Consider the following 18,483-nt stretch of genomic DNA (forward strand, 5'->3'; position numbering starts at 1 on the left):
ATGATCTCCATAGACCAATTTATTAAAAGAAAAATTAGTTTAGTACTTGGTGAGTGGAACCTCAGAGCCTAAATTAATCAGTTCAGCACCAACGTCATTGTGGTAGGCTAATTGCAATCATCTTCCCTTTTAAATCCTTCTCTTATCTCCTGTATCTTCCCAAAGCCCTTTAGCACTCTGTGATTTTTCACTATTGTTTCATTCTTTCATGCATCCTTATTATATTCACTACATAATAACTTACACGGCTATTCATGTCATTATTATTTTTTAATTTTAATAAGGTTTTTATTTAACCAAATAAATCCAAAATCTTGTCATTTTAAAATGCAATCCACATAAAAATGAGTAATATATTTTATCTTGATTTAGAATGAGGGCTCAAAATCCAATTATAATTTTACATTTACAACACATCTTGATTTGAAAGTTAAATTTTATCAAATGTATTTCATCTGTATTTAGATGTTATAAGATTCACAGCTGAAAAAGAATATTCATGTACCCAAGTTGTTCCAAACATACTTTAAAATTTTTCATTAACCAAATCAAATATCAGTTTTTAAAGCTAAAATTAACACTAATTAAACTGAAGCCAAATTTTAAAATCTCATTCTTCTTATTGCTGAGTAGGATCCCTTTGTATGAGGGACAACAGTGTGTTTATTGATTCATCCAGTGAAGGATATTCAAGCTGTTTCCAGATTTTGGCAATTGTAGTAGTGCTGCTATAAATATTTGCATACAGGTTTGTGTGTGAGCAAAATGTTTCATTCTTCTAGGGTAAATATCCAAGAGAGGGAATGTCGGCATCCGGTTAAGTCTATGTTTAACCTCATGGAAAAGAGTCAGTTTTCCAGAGTGCTTATATTATTTTGCCTTCTCACCAACACTATAGGAGTGTTCCAGTTGCTTTGTATTCTCACCAGCCTTTGGTTTGGTGAGTAATTTTATTTATTTACTTATTTATTTATTTTTTAAAGATTTTATTTATTTGTTTGAGAGGGAGAAAGAGAGCACGGGTCGGGGAGGAGGAGAGGGGTAGAGGGAGAGGGAGAAGCAGATTCCCCACTGAGCAGGGACCCACCCCTCCCCCGTCCCCCCCACGGAGCTTGATCCCATGACCCCAGGATCATAAACTGAGCTGAGGCAGACGCTTAACCCACTGAGCCACCCAGGCACCCCTATTTATTTATTTTTAAAGACTTATTTATTTTAGAGAGAGAGCACAAGCAGGAGGGGCAGAGGGAGAGGGGGAGAGAATCTGAAGCAGACTCCGGGCTGAGTGTGGGGCCCCATTCGGGGCTCAGTCTCACGACCCTGAGATTATCACTGGAGCTAAAACCGGGAGTCGGATGTTTAACCAACTGCGCCACCCAGGCCCGCTGGTGAGTAACGTTGATTTGGGCCACTCTAATGCGTGTGCTGTGGTGCATTTCCCCTATGGCTGGTGACATTCAACGTCACTTTATGTGTTGAATTGCCTCCCATATATCTTCTTTGAAGAAGTAGCTGTTCAAGGATCTACTCAGGTTTCAGAATTGATTACCTGCATCCTGTGGGAAATAACTTTATTAACTAGAGTACAGTGCTTTTGTAGAGGTCCCCTTGCCTTTGGGCCTACAGACTATTAATTTCCAAAGGTATTCAGGTCAGCACCTTTACCCCATTTTGCTTGTTTCATACCTTTCATTCCCCCCAGTGAGGTTGTGTCATACATTTGCACAACTGTTAAACTGAGGCTTATTAAACATTTTAAGAGTTTCTTTGAGCAAAATCAATTGGAATTGGGTCCTGCCGAACTGGAAGTGGTTGGAGGTGCTCCACCAACAGGAACCAGGGGAAAGACTTGTCTAGACATGAGGCTGAAGCAAAGCAAGGAAATGATTTGATTGACTGTCGCTGATGCAGTTGCCTTCTTTGGGAAAGCCTAGTTGGCTGTTTGTGATTGGTTGTCCTTAGGTTTTGATTCCTTAACCTTGAGGCATTTCAGGCTTCGATTTTGGTTTGCTTACATGGGCTGCTAAGGCATTAAAGCCACCTCGGTCTAATGGCCTCCTTGTTTGATTCATTTAACAATTCAGTCAGATTGTTTGTCAGCATCTGCATTTCATTCTGAGATCTCTGAACTGTCTAAATTATTTTCTAAAATCTGCATAAGTTAAGGTTTGTTCTTTGGGCTGTAAAGTTCTAATAGGTTTTGACAAACCCATAGTATCATATGCCCACCATTATATATCATAAAGAATAGCTTCACTGCCTTAAATAAATCTTCTGTGCTTCACTAATTCAACCCTCCCCATCCCCAATCCAAACCCAACCCCTCATGTGTTTACTGTCTCTATAGTTTTGACTTTTCCAGAATATCATATAATTGGGACCATAAAGTATGTAACTTTTTTAGACTGGCTTTTTCACTGAGCAATATGTATTTAAGATTCATCCAAGTCTTGGGCGCCTGGGTGGTTCAGTCGGTTGAGCGACTGCCTTCCGCTCAGGTCATGATCCTGGAGTCCCGGGATCGAGTCCCGCATCGGGCTCCCTGCTCGGCGGGGAGTCTGCTTCTCCCTCTGACCCTCCCCCCTCTCATGTGCTCTCTCTCATTCTCTCTCTCTCAAATAAATAAATAAAATCTTTAAAAAAAAAAAAAAGATTCATCCAAGTCTTTTCATGCTTGATAGCAGATTGCTTTTTATCATTAAATAGTATTCCATTGAATGGACTGAAGAACATTTTAATTCTAGTTTTTGGAAATTATGAATAAAGATGCTATAAACATTTGGACATAGGTTTTTTGTGGACACAAATCTTCAAATCAGTTGGGTACATACTTAGGGGTACAATTGTTGGATCATATGGTAAAACTATGTTTAGCTTTGAAAGAAACTGCCAAATGGTCTTCCAAGTGGCTGCATCATTTTGCATTCTCAGCAGAAATTAATAAGAGCTCCTATTGCTCTGCATCCTTGCCAGCAATTGGTATTGTCAGTTTTTTGGATTTTAGGTTGGAGCCCTACTCTAATGTGACTGTCATCTTTCTAAGAAGAGGAAGAGACACCAGGGATACATGCATACAGAGAGACAACCACAGGAAGTCACAGTGTGGAGACAACCATCTGCTACCCAAAGAGAGGCTTCAGGAGAATCCAAACCTACCAATACCTGTTCTGGGACTCCCAGCTTCCAGCACTGTAAGAAAATAAATTTCTGTCATTTAAGCCCCCCAGTCTGTGGTATTTTGCTTTGGCTACCCTAGCAAACTAATCCACGAGGTTCTGTAGGTTTTCTCCTATGTTTTCTTCTAGAAGTTTTATATTTTTAAATTGATATTTAGGTCTATAATCCATTTTGAATAAGTTTCCATGACAGGTATAAGGTCTGTGTCAGGTTCATTTTTAATTTTTTTTCTTTTTGCATATGGATATGGAATTGTACCGGTATCAATTATGAAAAGACTATTCTTTTTCCATTGAATTGTTCTTGCACCTTTGTCAGAGATCAATTGACTATTTTTGTGTGGGGGTTGTTATTATTTTAATATTTAAATGAGTGAATTTGAATTAAAAGTTGAAACCAAATATCTGAAAATATGGTAATGATCTACTGAGCTCAATATTAACTACCAGGCTATAAGCTGATCTGTGTAACTTATTGAATCACCTATCTCACCTTGAATTCTCTCTCTCTCTCTTTTTTTTTTTCGTAGATGAGGTCAGATGGAGCTATTCCTTACAAGAGAATATTTTAATTGAATACCAGTTATTTAGATTGACATTTGGGGGAATCCAGCTTCAGGTCAAAATTTTATATGAGATTTTTCAGGTCCCACGATAGGCTACTGCAAAGTCCTTCCCTGTGGGACTTGATGGGGGAAAGCTGCCCTCCCCACACCCAGCTCAGCGGTGCACAGCCAGTCTCAAGGGGCTTGCCGTCAAGGACACGGCCATGGTTAACCACCCCCAATCCTGCCTCCGGTTCACCAGTACAAAACTTCAGCATGTTATAGTTGTTTTGATCACCTTTTATCATTTTTTCCTGTTTCTTTGATTCTCCAGATTCCATCTGGCTAGGTAAACATTCTCATGGTTTTAAATATTCATTTTCTTCACATCTGGGGTGAGAAAATTCATAAAAATTCTCAGGAAATTAGTGGCACACTTATTTTCAGAGAAGCATTTCATTTGAGTGTTGTGTGAAACTTACACTCAATACATTTAAAGTGAAGATAGATTCATTTATAATTTGTCTTGCATTTAATTCCAGGATGGCTGAAGTCGCTGCTTAATGCAGTCTTACTACATCTGTAAAAGCATTTGTTTTTTTATCATGTCACATTTCTTATAGCGATGAGGTATTGCATCTTCACAAACCTCAAAAAATTCTATAGAATTTTAAGCTAAATTTACTCAGAGAATATTTTTTCCTAATGCTTCATCAGATTCACACAACAGCTGCTGGGTTCTCCTGCAAACCATTTAGTAACACAAAGATCTGGAAAAAGTACTGTTCAGGGCTCACTCTATATGCCAGGCCTGGGGTTTGTCACTTATAATTGGAAGATAAGCTTCCACAGATTATTTTATAAGTAGTGATTCCATCTCTATTATTGTGTAAAATCTATAATACCTAAAAAGCTGTTCTAAATATTTATCCAGCTGACACCCTGCACACATGAATACACAGTATTTCTAAATGGAAACATATTGCAAATTCACTACAGAAGCAACCATCTCTCTCGTATTAAATTTCACAGCAAAAATCATAGTAGATAAAAGGAGAACAGACTCTGGGCTACCTGTAATGCATACATTTGAGTTTACAGGATGAGGCACTCTAAGTTATCATAACTTAGAATTTTAAATACTTGAATATAAAATAGCTTTAGTTAATACTCTCCTAAAATACTGATAATGACACACATATATGTACACACATGAACACACACATGTGTGTATGTATTTTTTTAACTAAAAGCTATTCCAAAATAAAAGTATAAGTTCTCATCTGGGGCAATCTGATTCTTACAAGAGAGTACCGAATGTGATTGGTGTGGACCTCTTTGGTCAATGGTGGAGATGCTGTTAGTTGGTAAGATGGTTTCATAAAATCATCTGAGTCCCTGACTACATAGAATTCACAAACTAGTAAGGGAGACATATAAACAAAGTTATGAAAACAGAAATCAGTAAGTATTTCAATAGAGGTAGATGCACTGCTTCTGTTAAGCATAAAAAGGGTGAAGAAGTCAGACTGTGTATGTCTGGAGAAGTCAGATCTGTTTGACAGAATATAAATAGTTTTGGATGGCTATAACATAAAATACATGTGACAAAGAAGCCTCTCTTACTGGGGATGAAATAAAGTCTCAATGAAAATAAAGGGTGATTGAAATATGATGCCATCATCCAGCACTTAAACCAAACTTTTAAGATTTGAGGGAGTTCTGCTTGTCTTTTTTTTTAATATTTAAACTGAAATATTTAATTCAGTCAATAGGCAAGTGTTCACTGAGAAAAGCACGAGAGTACAAATAAAGCATATGCATTATATTTGAAGAAGGAATTGTATTAAAGATCTATGTCTATATGATTGACAACCACTCAATTGAAAGATTTTTGGTATGAAAATGATTTCTAAGATATTTGACCATATAACTGACCAGCCCCAAAGAAAAAACATGTGAATATGCACATTTGAGGGTCCACCATCAAAATAATGAAAACATCTTGACAAAGTTAGCTTTAGGGAAAGTCTACCACTCACTAAGTACAGCCACCAGTGTGGATCTTGTAATCTGCCTTTCGGTGTGTTACTATTAAGAAAGAAAGTGCAACCAAGGATTCCTTAAGAACAGTTTTAATGTGAAAGAAAGGGACCCAAATGAATAATAGGACATCTTCAGGAGAAAAGAGAGAATGTAGAAAACTTCAAAAATAAATTACTGGGGGGGCGCCTGGATGGCTCAGTCATTAGACGTCTGCCTTCGGCTCAGATCATGATCCCAGGGTCCTGGGATTGAGTCCCACATCAGGCTCCTTGCTCAGCGGGAAGCCTGCTTCTCCCTCTCCCACTCCCCCTGCTTGTGTTCCCTCTCTTGCTGTCTCTCTCTCTGTCAAATAAATAAAAAATCTTTAATAAATAAATAAATAAATAAATAAATTACTGGGGGCACCACTTCTTTTCCACTGACAAAATATGACAAACAACTACCTCGCTAACTAATGAGTGAATAAAAGCAGGCAGATTTGGGAGAGAAGATGGGACCCTCCTTTTCAAAATGGTTTTAACCTAAGAGCAGCCCGAAGTTGGCACCACTTTGAGTGGCTAAGATCGTGAGAGAAAACATATACTTTTCCTGTCCTGAAGAAATGAGAACAGAGCTACCAGACACACTAGAGAGTCTTGGAGGAAATCCTGAAAACGTGAGAGAAAGGGAGGGAAATCCTCTAATTCTGTGTTTAAGCTTTGCAAAGCTTTGTTTGATCCCTGGTCGAACCTTATCCATGCATATGTATAACAGACTCCAAGCAGCAGAGTTTAGTAGGAGACCAACCAAGTTAATCAAACAAAATTAAACCATTTTGAAGGAATAAAGTAGAACTCAGAGTCTCTAAATTATAGAATTCATGATGTGAGGCTACAGTACTGAATTACTCAGCAAAGAAGAATAGAAAAATGTTACCCACTCTCAAAAGAAGAGAGGACAAGGAAAGACTGAATTCCAAAAATGACCCAGATGTTGGAAACAGCGGGCAGGATTTAAAAATGAATTTTACAACTATGCTGAATAAAGTAAAGGAAAATGCACTCATAACAGATGAACAAATAGAAATTCTCAGCAGAGAAGTAAGTTTAAATGAAAATTCTAGAATATGAAGTATAATATTTGAAGTTAAAATTCAGTGAATGGATTTAGCAAAATGGAGGTGGCAGAAGAAAAGGCAAGTAACCTTGAAGACAAATCAGTAGAATTTGTCTAATCTGAAGAAGTAGGAGAAAAAGGGGGAAAAAGGATGAGCACCTCAGAAACTTGTGAGACAATATGAAAAATGTCTAATATATAAGTGTAATTGAGTCCCAGAAGGAAAACAGAGAAAGCACAGGAGAGAAAAAAATATGTGAAAAATAATGGTTGTGCATGGCACCTGGATGGCTTAGTTGGATAAGCATCCAACTCTTGATTTTGGCCCAGGTTATGATCTCAGGGCGGTGAGATCACAGTTGCGCTCCGTACTCAGTGGGGAGTCTGCTTCTCTCCCCCTCCTTCTGCCCCCCCAACTCACGTTCTCTCTCTGTAAAATAAATAAATCTTTTTAAAAATACATATTTAGGGCGCCTGGGTGGCTCAGTTGGTTAAGCGACTGCCTTCGGCTCAGGTCATGATCCTGGAGTCCCGGGATCGAGTCCCGCATCGGGCTCCCTGCTCGGCAGGGAGTCTGCTTCTCCCTCTGACCCTCCTCCTTCTCATGCTCTCTGTCTCTCATTCTCTCTCTCTCAAATAAATAAATAAAATCTTTAAAAAAAAATACGTATTTAAAAAAAAATAAAATAAGGGTGGTGACTTCCACTTCTGGCCAATACAGGGTAACATGCGCCAGATTTACCCTCCTATGTGAAAAACAACAAAAAAATAAACAAGATACATGAAACAACAGTTTTCAAGACACTGGACATCAGACAGTAAAGGACAATGGTGCCTAGAGATGGGAAATAAGGTTAGTACTACGACTGCTCCAGCTTACTGCCTTAAGAGAGTTTCCAGGCTACACTGAATGGAAAATGAACCCAGTTGTGCCATCTCCCTGAGTTGATGAGACAGAGCTGAGAGTCTAAGGAGGACAAAAGAGTTAGAGTTTGTAAGACAGAATATTAAAGAGGGAAGAGTTACAGAGAGAGATTCCTGGAGATTGCAGAGGGTCCTCTTTAGGGTGAGCAGAGAACTGATAGGTGCATGTATGAGGCAAGGAGACCATGTGAGGCCATAGAATGATCAGAAAGGATTTGGAGGGAACAGTGCCTGGTACTCACACAGAGCTAGGAATAGTGCCTGACATTACCATTCTGAGTTATATTCTGAAAAGGAAAAGGATGTTGCTGCGAGAAATTAAGAAAGACCTAAACACATGGAAAGATACACTGTTCATGGTCAGAAGACTCCATACTGTTAAGATGTCAGTTCTCCCTGAATTCACTCACAGATTCAATACGATCCCAATCAAAACCCCAGCAGATTATTTTGCATAAGTTGACACATTGACTCTCAAATCCATATGGAATGTAAGTACCTAAAACAGCAAAAATAAATTTGAAAAAGAATACAGTTGGAGGACTAATGCTTTCTGATTTCATACTTATTATAAAGCTACAGTAATCAAGACAGTGTGATACCGGCATAGAGAGAAAAAGATCAAAGGAATAGATTGAAGAGTCCAGAAATACATCCATACATAAATGGATAACTTATTTCCACAAAAATGCAAAAGCAATTCAGTGGACAAAAGATAATCTTTTAATATGGTAATGGAACAGGTGGATATCCACACATAAGAATGAAGTGTTATCCATATCTTTCCACCATATTGAAAAATTAGCTCAAAATAGATCATAGACCTAAATGTAAAATCGAACTCTACAAAACTTCAAGGAAAAATCTATGAGAAAATCTTTGTAACTTTCAGTTAGGTAAATATTTTTAGGTATGACCCCAAAAACATGATTCCAAAAAAAAAAAAATCAGCAAGTAGTATGATGGTTGCCAGGGGCTGGGAGAGGAGGAAATGGACAGTTGTTAATTAATAGGTATAGAGTTACAGTTTTGCAAGATGAAAAAGTTCCGGAGATTGATTTTACAGCGATGTGAATGTACTTAGTTAACACTGAAGTGTACAGTTAAAAGTGGTTAAAATAGGGTATATTTCATGTTATATGTATTTTACCTTACCAGGTTTTATTTATTTATTTATTTTTAAAGATATTATTTATTTATTTGAGAGAGAGAATGAGATAGAGAGAGCACGAGAGGGGGGAGGGTCAGAGGGAGAAGCAGACTCTCTGCTGAGCAGGGAGCCTGATGTGGGACTCGATTCTGGGACTCCAGGATCATGACCTGAGCCAAAGGCAGTCACTTAACCAACTGAGCCACCCAGGTGCAGGGTTTTTTTTTTAAGTGAAAACCTAGAAAGAACCTAAGCATCCAACAATAGATGGCAGACATTAAATGAAGTATGGCATTGCATTTGATGAAAACTTTATAGTCACTAAAATTGATACATTGTAGAAGAATTTTAATGACTTCAAAAACTCATGATTCAGTATTAGGAAAAAAGAAGTGGATTAGAGGGGTGCCTGGGTGGCTCAGTCATTAAGCGTCTGCCTTCAGCTCAGGTCATGATCCCAGGATCCGGGGATCGAGCCCCACATCGGGTTCCCTGCTCAGCAGGAAGCCTGCTTCTCCCTCTCCCACTCCCCCTGCTTGTATTTCCTCTCTCACTGTGTCTCTCTGTCAAATAAATAAATAAAATCTTTTTTAAAAAAAAGTGGATTAGAAAACAGTGTGTGAACCAGAATCCATTTTTTAAAACAAGTGTATGAGGGGTGCCTGGGTGGCTCAGTCAGTTAAGCATCCAACTCTTGATTTTGGCTCAGGTCATGATCTCAGGGTCATGAATTGAGTTCTGTGCTGTGTGTGGAGCCTGCTTAAGATTCTCTCTCTCCCTCTCCCTCTGCACCTTCTCCCTCTCATTTTCTCTCTCTCTCTCTCTCTCCTTCTCTAAAAAAATAAAAAAGTAAAATAAAACAAGTATATGTAAGTATTGAAAAGAAGTCTAGACTCAACGAGCATTACGATTAACTGACACAATAACAGGTGTTTTATTTTATTTTTTGCATAGTTCCACATTTTAGAAATTTTCTACAAAATACATTAATTTTGTAATCAGATTTTTAAGTTATTTAAATCAATTTTAATACACAAAATCACACTGGTGATAAACCTATTAAGTTCTATACTCTTAGGCTCTTTTTTTAATTACTAAAATGAGGAAAGACCAACCAAATCAAATGTTGGTAAGGATATGGAGCAAATGGACCTCTCAATCACTTCTGGCCAGAATGTGAGATATAAAACCTGTTTGGAAAATACCAATAGTTTAGTAGTTTCTTAAAAAGTTAAACACGCACTTACCACGTGACCCAGCCATCCAGTCCTAGGTATTTACCCAAGAGAGATGAAAAGATTGTACGTGAATGTTCATGGCAACTTAATTTGTAATGGCCCCCAAATGGAAACAATCTAAATGTCCATTAAGAGGTGAATGGATAAACATAATGTGCTATATCATTATGGTATATTAGCACTCAGCAATGAAAAGGACTGAACTATTGATACACACAATAGCATATGAATCTCAACATAGGTGTGCTGACTGAAAGAGCTAGACAATACAGGGGTGCCTAGGTGGTTCAGTCAGTTAACTGTCTGACTCTGGATTTCATCTCAGGTCATGATCTCAGGGTCATGAGATGGAGCCCCATGTTGGGCTCCGAGTTAAGCATGGAGCCTGCTTAGGATTCTCTCTCTCCCTCTCCCTCTGCCCTTCCCTCCATCCCCCCGCTCATGCTCTCTCTCTCAAAAAAAAAAAAGTATACAAAATCCTAGGAAATACAAATAATGTATAGTGTCAGGAAGGAGATCAGTGAGCCTGAGAATGGGATGAAAGGTCGGAGAAATTACAGAGGCAGAAGGAAACTTTCTGGGGTAACAGACATGTTCATTATTTTTATTGTGTGATGGTTTCTGGAGTATGTATGTCAAAATGTATCCAAATGTATACTTGAATATGCACTGATTTACTGTATGTCAATTATACTTCAATAGGCTGCTTTTGAAAAATAAAGGACCTCCAACTGGGAAAAAATAAAAATAAAACCAAACTTCAGCTCATCATATTAATATTACTGAATATCATATATAAAGAGGGAAAAATGAAGGGGGGGAATCAGAAAAAAAAATTAAAAAAATAAAGAGAAAATCTTGAAAGTATCCAGAGAAAACAATACATTCTATATAGGTTAACAAGATAGCAGAACACATATTTAGAGTTCTGAAAGAACAGAAAAAAAATCTGACAACTCAAAATTCTATATCCAGCAAAAATGAGGAAGGCTAGAGAAAGGCAACTGTAGCTAAGAAAAAGAGGATTCATCACCAGCAGACATACCCTTTGAGAGATGCTAATGGGAATTCTTCAGGCTGAAGGGAAATGACACCCCATTGAAATTCAATCTTCAAGAAGAAATTAAGAGCACTGGTAATAAAGAGAGACTTTTCAAATGCCAAGAGAATCAGTTCATCAGGAAGACATAGTATTCATAAATGTTTTCTCTCATAACAGCTTCAAAATTCATGAGATAATGACAGAATCAAAGGGAGAAATAAACAATTCTATAATCATAATGAAGATTTTTTAACACTATTTTTCAGCAATTGATAGAACTAAAGAAATTCAGTAAAGATGTAGATGTATCTGGGGTGGCTGGGTGGCTCAGTCTGTTAAGGAGCCAACTTTTGATTTAGACTCAGGACATGATCTCAGGGTCCTGGGACAGACCCCCGAGTCCGGTTTCACGCTCAGCTCAGAGTCTGCTTCAGCATTCTCTCTCCCTCTCCTCCTGTCCCTCCCCCTGCCTCTAAAATAAATAAGTAAATATGGTTTTTTTTAAAAAAAGATATAGATGGATCTGAACAAACTATCAACATCTTGACTTAAATGATATTTATAGAACACTACACTCAATAACTAGTTGCATAATACATATGCTTTTCAAGTGTACCCGATATGTTCACTGAGATAGATAATATGTTGGATCTTCCAACAAGTCTTAAATATATTTAAAAGGATTGAAAGAATACAAGATATGTTTTCTGAACATAACAGATTTAAATTGGAAATCAATAACATCTCGGAAAATCACTGAAATTATAGAAAACCTTTCTCATTTCTTTAGTGAAGAAATCACCAAAGAAATTACAAAATATTTTGAACTGAATAATAATGAAGAAGAAAACCATAAAGCCTTTAAAGGGAAACATAGGATAGTATCTTTGTGATCTGTGAAAAGCAAAGTTCTGAAATGTAAAGCAATCATCATAATAGAAAAAATTGATTAGTTCAACGTGTCAATTAAAAACTAATTAACAAAAGACATTATTAATAAACTGAAGAGATGGGGCACCTGGGTGGCTCAGCTGGTTAAGTGTCCCACTCTTGGTTTCGGCTCAGGTCATGATCTCAGGGTCGTGAGATTGAGCCCATGGCAGGCTCTGTGCTCAGCATCGAATCTGCTTAAGATTCTTTCAACCTTCCTCTCCCTCCCTCTCTGCTCCTCTCCCTTTTTTCCTCCCCCTGCTTGTGCTCTCTCTCTAAAATAAATAAATAAATAAATAAATAAATAAATAAATAAATAAATAAAATCTTTAAAAATAAATAAAAATAAGCTGAAGAGGCATGCCACAGATTTGAAGAAAATATGTATTGTAAAACATGTATCTGACAAAGGACTGGGATGCAAGGTTTATAAAGAACTCCCACAATTGAATAATAAAAACAAAATAGCTTGAATTGAATAGACACATCAACAGGCACATGAAAATGTGGCCAATATTGTTAGTCATCTGGGTAATGCACGTTAAGACTACATAGACATACCACTACACATACATCAGAAAAATAAAATTAGAAAGATTATCAATACCAAATTTCGGTAAGGATGTACAGCCACTGGAAATCTCATAAATTGTTGTTGGGAATGTCAAATGTGACAAGTATTATGGCAAAAGATCTAGCATTTCCTTGTAAAACTAAATATACATTAACCGATGGTCCAATAATTCCATCTCTAGGTATTTACTTAGGAGAAATAAAAGCACATATGCACATAAAAAGACTTATACAAAAATATTCAAATCAGCTTTATTCATAATAGTCCAAAGTGAAAAGTATCCCAGATATCCTAAAATAGGAGAATGGATAAACAAGGTAGAGCATATTCATATAATGGAATATTACTCAGCAATAAAAAGAATCAACATTGTCAAGGAAGAATATGATTAAATCTCAAAAACATTATGTTGAGCAAAAGAAGCCAGACAAAAATTGTACATACTCTATTATTTAATTTTTATGAAGTTTTAAAACAGTCAAAATCAGTCAATGATGGAAGAAAATTTGAACAGTGGTTTCAGGGTGGGATTAGTATCAGTAATTAGAAAGGGCATGAAAGATCTTTCTGGGATGATAGTGATGTTCTATAATGACAGGCTTTGGGTTATACAAGTATTTGTACTTTTCAGAACTCAGAAAAATTTGTGAATTACATTGTATGTAAATTTTACATCAAAAGAAAAAAAAAAACAAATATTGAACTCTAGTTAATGACAGGAAGGCTGAAGTACCTAGGGGGACATACATTTGTCTGCAAGTTATTTTAAAATACATAAAACATGCAATGTATCAATGTAGGAATAAATATCTGAAAAAGCAAGTATAGTAAAATGTTGATGCTAGAATCTAGGTGATGGGTATATTGGCATTCATTCTAAAATTCTTTCAGTTTTGCTTTGTTTCAATATTTTGCTAATAAATTTTTTGAAAAAGTTCTATACCCAACATCTTGAGAGAGAAGAGAAAACATAGCATTGGGGTGCACGGGCCTGTTGGGCTGGAACTGGAAGGGTCTGTGTTGGCAGGACATTTAGGGATCTTGGAAGAACTGCCAGCAGGTCTGATGTTCAAGAAACCACTGACCAACTCTTGGATGTGAACATTCATGACAGGAAGTAGTCTCACAAGTAAGTCTGAGCACCTCCAGGTCATGAGTGGAGCCACACTACTTACTGGTTTTGCGCAGACAGCTGCAGATTAAGTGAGAGAGAAATTGATCATCGTGCAAACTGCAGAAATGAAGTGAGATGTGTTTTGGTGTTTTGGTGGAAAGCCTGGCTCAGGTCTATTGTCTGAAATCAGTTGATAGCTTATTTGTGGTTGTTCAGGAGTTTGAAGATTACCAGTTCAAAGAAACAGAAGTTCTAAAGGATTTTGAAGAATTGCCTGGAAACTCCCATGCTCAGACCCTTAAAAGATATGAAAAATTAAAGCCAGTTTCAAGGAAAAAATTACAAAAGGATAATAAGAATTCAAGTAAAGGTAAAATTGGTAATGAATTAGGAGACAAAACAGAAGACAAAGATGTTAAAAGAGTTTGCTAACACTGGCTTAGATTCACATGTCTTCGACTCTGATGAAAATCCAGCTATTGAAGAGATACCAACATTAGTAGATTCTGACTTGGCATCTTGCAAAGATGAGACTTATGAAAGTTCAAAAGGGGAAACTAATCCTCAAGTGTTAAAGTTTAGAGTCGTATGCAGAAAGGAGAGAAACAGTGCTATACCTCAAATCAGACTGCAAGAAATTCTAGGGGTGCTGTTCAGGATTAATTTAAGTGGAAAGTTGACATGACCAATTTTGATATGGAAACTCTTTCGAAAATCCATGATAATCAAATCATTGCAAGCATTGCATTGACAGAAGAGAGTCTCCACCAAAGAAACATCTCACATTTTGGACCTACAACTCAGATCTGCTCTCACCTATGGGGTGCTCAGGCTCTGTGTTCCTCAAACTACTGATAGGATAGTTGATGGGATGTATGGAACAGGGACAATACCAAGAGAGGGGGTTACAGAAGCTGGTGATAATAATAGATTGGCTGTTAATAGGGAAGGTGGCACGTAATACCTCTTCTTGATTGACCAAGAGCCAAATTAAAGAAGGCAAACCATCCTGGGGATTGTCCATAGATGCTGTTCAGTGGGATATCTATCTGTAATTCACCACTGAGACCTGGCTCTGTTGATATTACTGTAACAGATATGCCATTTGGAAAAATGATGGCCTCCCAGAAGAGAAACTGTAACCTTTATCCAGCTTGCTTACAGAGATGAACTGTATCTGTGGACCTGAGATGGGCCAGGCTCTACTGCTTACCGAGACCAGAAATGCTCTACCAGGGCATTATCTTTAATGAGACACATCTGGCAAAAGGCATCTACTCTCTGGGCAGCATAGAGGGTCTTCCTGCAGCAGTTTGTGTTCTGAAACATCCATCCCAAGCTGTTGATTATCCTTCAGAAGATGGAGAAAGAGGAACTCTCTGGTAATGCAAAGAATGCAGTATTGGTACTTCCCAACACTGGAAATGTCAGCACGAAGAACTGAGAAAACTAGCAGTTTTAACACTAGCAGTTTGCACTATTTAAACTGGCCTAAGGCTCTTTACCCTGGTTAGCAAAAGATATGAACGTTACATGATGGGATTGAAAAATATCGTATGAGGAAGCAGAGCTTTTCTTTAGATCTGTTCTGAAGAGGTAGCTGGGCATTTAGTATTTTCCTTAAAATGCTTCAAAAATGCCCAGAGAAAAGCCTACTGAAATGCTCTGGGATTTGGGTTTAGAACAGTTTGTTTTCAGGTTTTAGAACAGTTCCTGTTTTCCACTGTGGCAGGTAGAAATTTCCCCTGGCCTAAAGGGAAGGCAGAGGACATGAGAGCATCTGAGGCCATGTCCCATTGCCTGGGGAGCTTCACTGTTTAGCTGCTCAATATTTCGTTACCTCATCCTTAAAAACCAAAGTCCAGGACAAGGTGAAATCTCACGAGACCTATAGGAAAGTTTGCCATCTGCCTTGAAAATGAAAAGATTAGTACACAGAACTGAAATAGAGGACTGAATTCATCAAAGGAACTGCAAAGATCATTTACGATTAGTATAGAACATGTCTATGTATAAACGGTAGCAAATACACTGATAAACGGAGTATGGGAGCAATAAGCTTTTCGATTAAAAGCAAATTCATTTTTCTTTCAGTAATGAAAAAAAGAAAGAAAATAACATTAAAAAGTTTTTAAAAAGATGCTCTAAACAAGGAGTATTGAGACAGCAACAATCTCTTAAATAGTAGATCCTATCTCCTACATATGCACAAAATCAACAGGAGGATGGGAAGTATAGGTTGAGGCAATCTCCCCAAAAGACAAAAAGATGGAGAAATAGAAGAACAAAGATAAGATAATTAGAGAATTAGGCAACATTAACTAAGTGGTATTCCAGGCAGTGAGAATTGAAAACATGTGACAAGGGAAATTATCAAAGAAGAAGGAGGAGGAGGAGAGGAGGAGGTAGGGGGAGGAGGAGGAGAAGATAATAGAAAAATATTTCCAACAACCGGTTGAAAAGAATGTGCTTTCCTCAACTGAACAGCTAAGTGCCCAGCACAGTGAATAAGCAAAAAAAAAAAAAAAAAAACACTACCAAGAAATTTCAGAATACTAGGGATAAAGATATGATTTGGAAAACTTCTAAGCATAGTGCAGGGGAGGGGCTGGGGTGTGGGGCAGGATGAGGAGTGCAGCAGAAGAAGTTGTCAACAAGGCTGGGGACCACAATGGCATTTGACTCTTACTTGCAACACTATTGTCAGAAGATGATGGAATTGTGCCTTCCAAATTCTTAGAGAATTATTTCCAATCTAGGATTTTATGGTCAAATAGTCAAGTGGTGAGATTAGAATAAAACATTTTAAAAGATACAAAACATTGATTTTCATTCATCCTTTCCCAGGAACCTGCTAGATGATGCTGAAGTAAAATGAATTTTTAGAAAAGATATGGAATTTGGGAAACAGAAAACCCAACTAGAGAGCCAGGTGAAGTTAATTCCTGACATGATGGTAAAGAGAAGTCCTAGAATCATGGCAGGGAAGCGGGTCCAGGAAGCAAACTAATTCAGTTACAGCAAGAACATCCAGGGATTCTGGAAGGATTGTTCTAAGAAACAAAATAGCCACATTTACCTATTGTTTATGGACATGCTCTGGGGAGCTTTAGTCACACTAATTGGAGGGAGTTTAGGCATGAATCAGTGGAAGGTACATAAGAAATGAATTAAACAAATAAGAGGCATTGATTGAAGCCAGGGAAATAAAGTTATACAAGGAAATGCTTCCTTCGTTAATGAGCACGTGGTTCAGCTATGATTATTATATGACAATATTAATGTCAGATTGAATATTAACCTAACATGGTATATAACTACATTAGGTGAATAGAGAAAGGGTATTTTAGGAAACTAAATCCTCATCTTTCATAGTATGAAGTCAATAGATACTAGTATTGAAAGACTCAAAAAATCAGTAATACATGGTATAATTTAGGAATATGATGGTAAATAACAGAAGAAAATGAGTTGAACATCTTTCCTTTGGAAAACATAGATCAGGGGTGAGGAAGAGACTAGAAGACAATTTTTTCCATTATAAACTATAAAGTGATTTGACTTTTCAGTAAATAAATAAGAAAATAATATTTAATATACAGTGGTGTTAAATTGTATCAGATAACACTATTTTTTGAAAAAATTTATTCCTCTAGCTCAAAAATATACATACAGGAATACTGTATTTCCATGTCCTTTTCCTCCCAGCTTTATTGAGGTATAGTTGGCAGATACAATTATAAGATATTTAAAAATGTAAACTGTGATGATTTGATACATGTATACAATTGAAAGGATTCCTGCCATCTAGTTCATTAACTAGAACATTAGTTATCTTAAAAATTAAAAATAATTAAAATTCTTTTACTTTAGAAATCAACTGTTGGTTAACCTTACATCTCTTTCTGAATCATGATTGCTATGTTGTAGACAGCTATAGAATTAGTAATTGATGTGTCCACCATATAGATAACCCAGTTTTGGTAAGAGATTTTTTTCTCTTCATGCTTGAAATAAAATAATACTCCTCTACTCCCCTGTAAAACCATAAGTGAGGTCGAAAAGTTTAGTCAAGGTGCACCTGGGTGGCTCAGTCAGTTAAGCATCTGCCTTCGGCTCATGTCATGATCCCGGGGTCCTGGGATCGAGCCCCACCTCCGGCTCCCTGCTCAGTGGGGAGTCTGCTTCTCCCTCTGCCTGCCATTCTGCCTAATTGTGCTCTCTCCCTCTCTGTCAAATAAATAAATAAAATCTTTAAAAAAAAAAAAGGAAGAAACGTTTAGTCAAGTAAAATGTGGGATTGCAAACAATACTGCAAACAAACTTTTTCAGTCCGTCTTCCAGTTATGGTGTGGAAAAAGAAAACAATGACTTTTATTAGCTGCGTAAGAAATTAACTATGTATTTCTAACAGAACACATACCTTTCCAGGCAGGAGAAAGTCCATAATGGTCCTGAGGTAATCACCTCCCATCACTCCCCTCCAGAAGAAAACTGACTTTGGCCTGCCTTGTGGAGAATGGACGCCGTGTAGAGGAAGGGAGTTCACTGCTTGTCAAGTTATGATGGGGCATTATTGCCAGGTCTGTTGTAGGGGCTATGTGGTGAGCCTCGATCCATTTATTTCAACTTAAAGTGTATTTTGTATC

At 37.3% G+C, this 18,483-nt stretch overlaps 1 pseudogene; it reads left to right on the plus strand.

Annotated features, from left to right (window-relative positions):
* Positions 1-4,346: 4,346 nt before the first annotated feature.
* Positions 4,347-15,282, plus strand: LOC118015382 (annotated as a pseudogene).
* The last annotated feature ends 3,201 nt before the right edge of the window (positions 15,283-18,483 follow it).

This window comes from Mirounga leonina, unplaced genomic scaffold, assembly GCF_011800145.1.
Source record: "Mirounga leonina isolate KUSES-001 unplaced genomic scaffold, KU_Mleo_1.0 Mir_165, whole genome shotgun sequence".
Classification (NCBI taxonomy): domain Eukaryota; kingdom Metazoa; phylum Chordata; class Mammalia; order Carnivora; family Phocidae; genus Mirounga; species Mirounga leonina.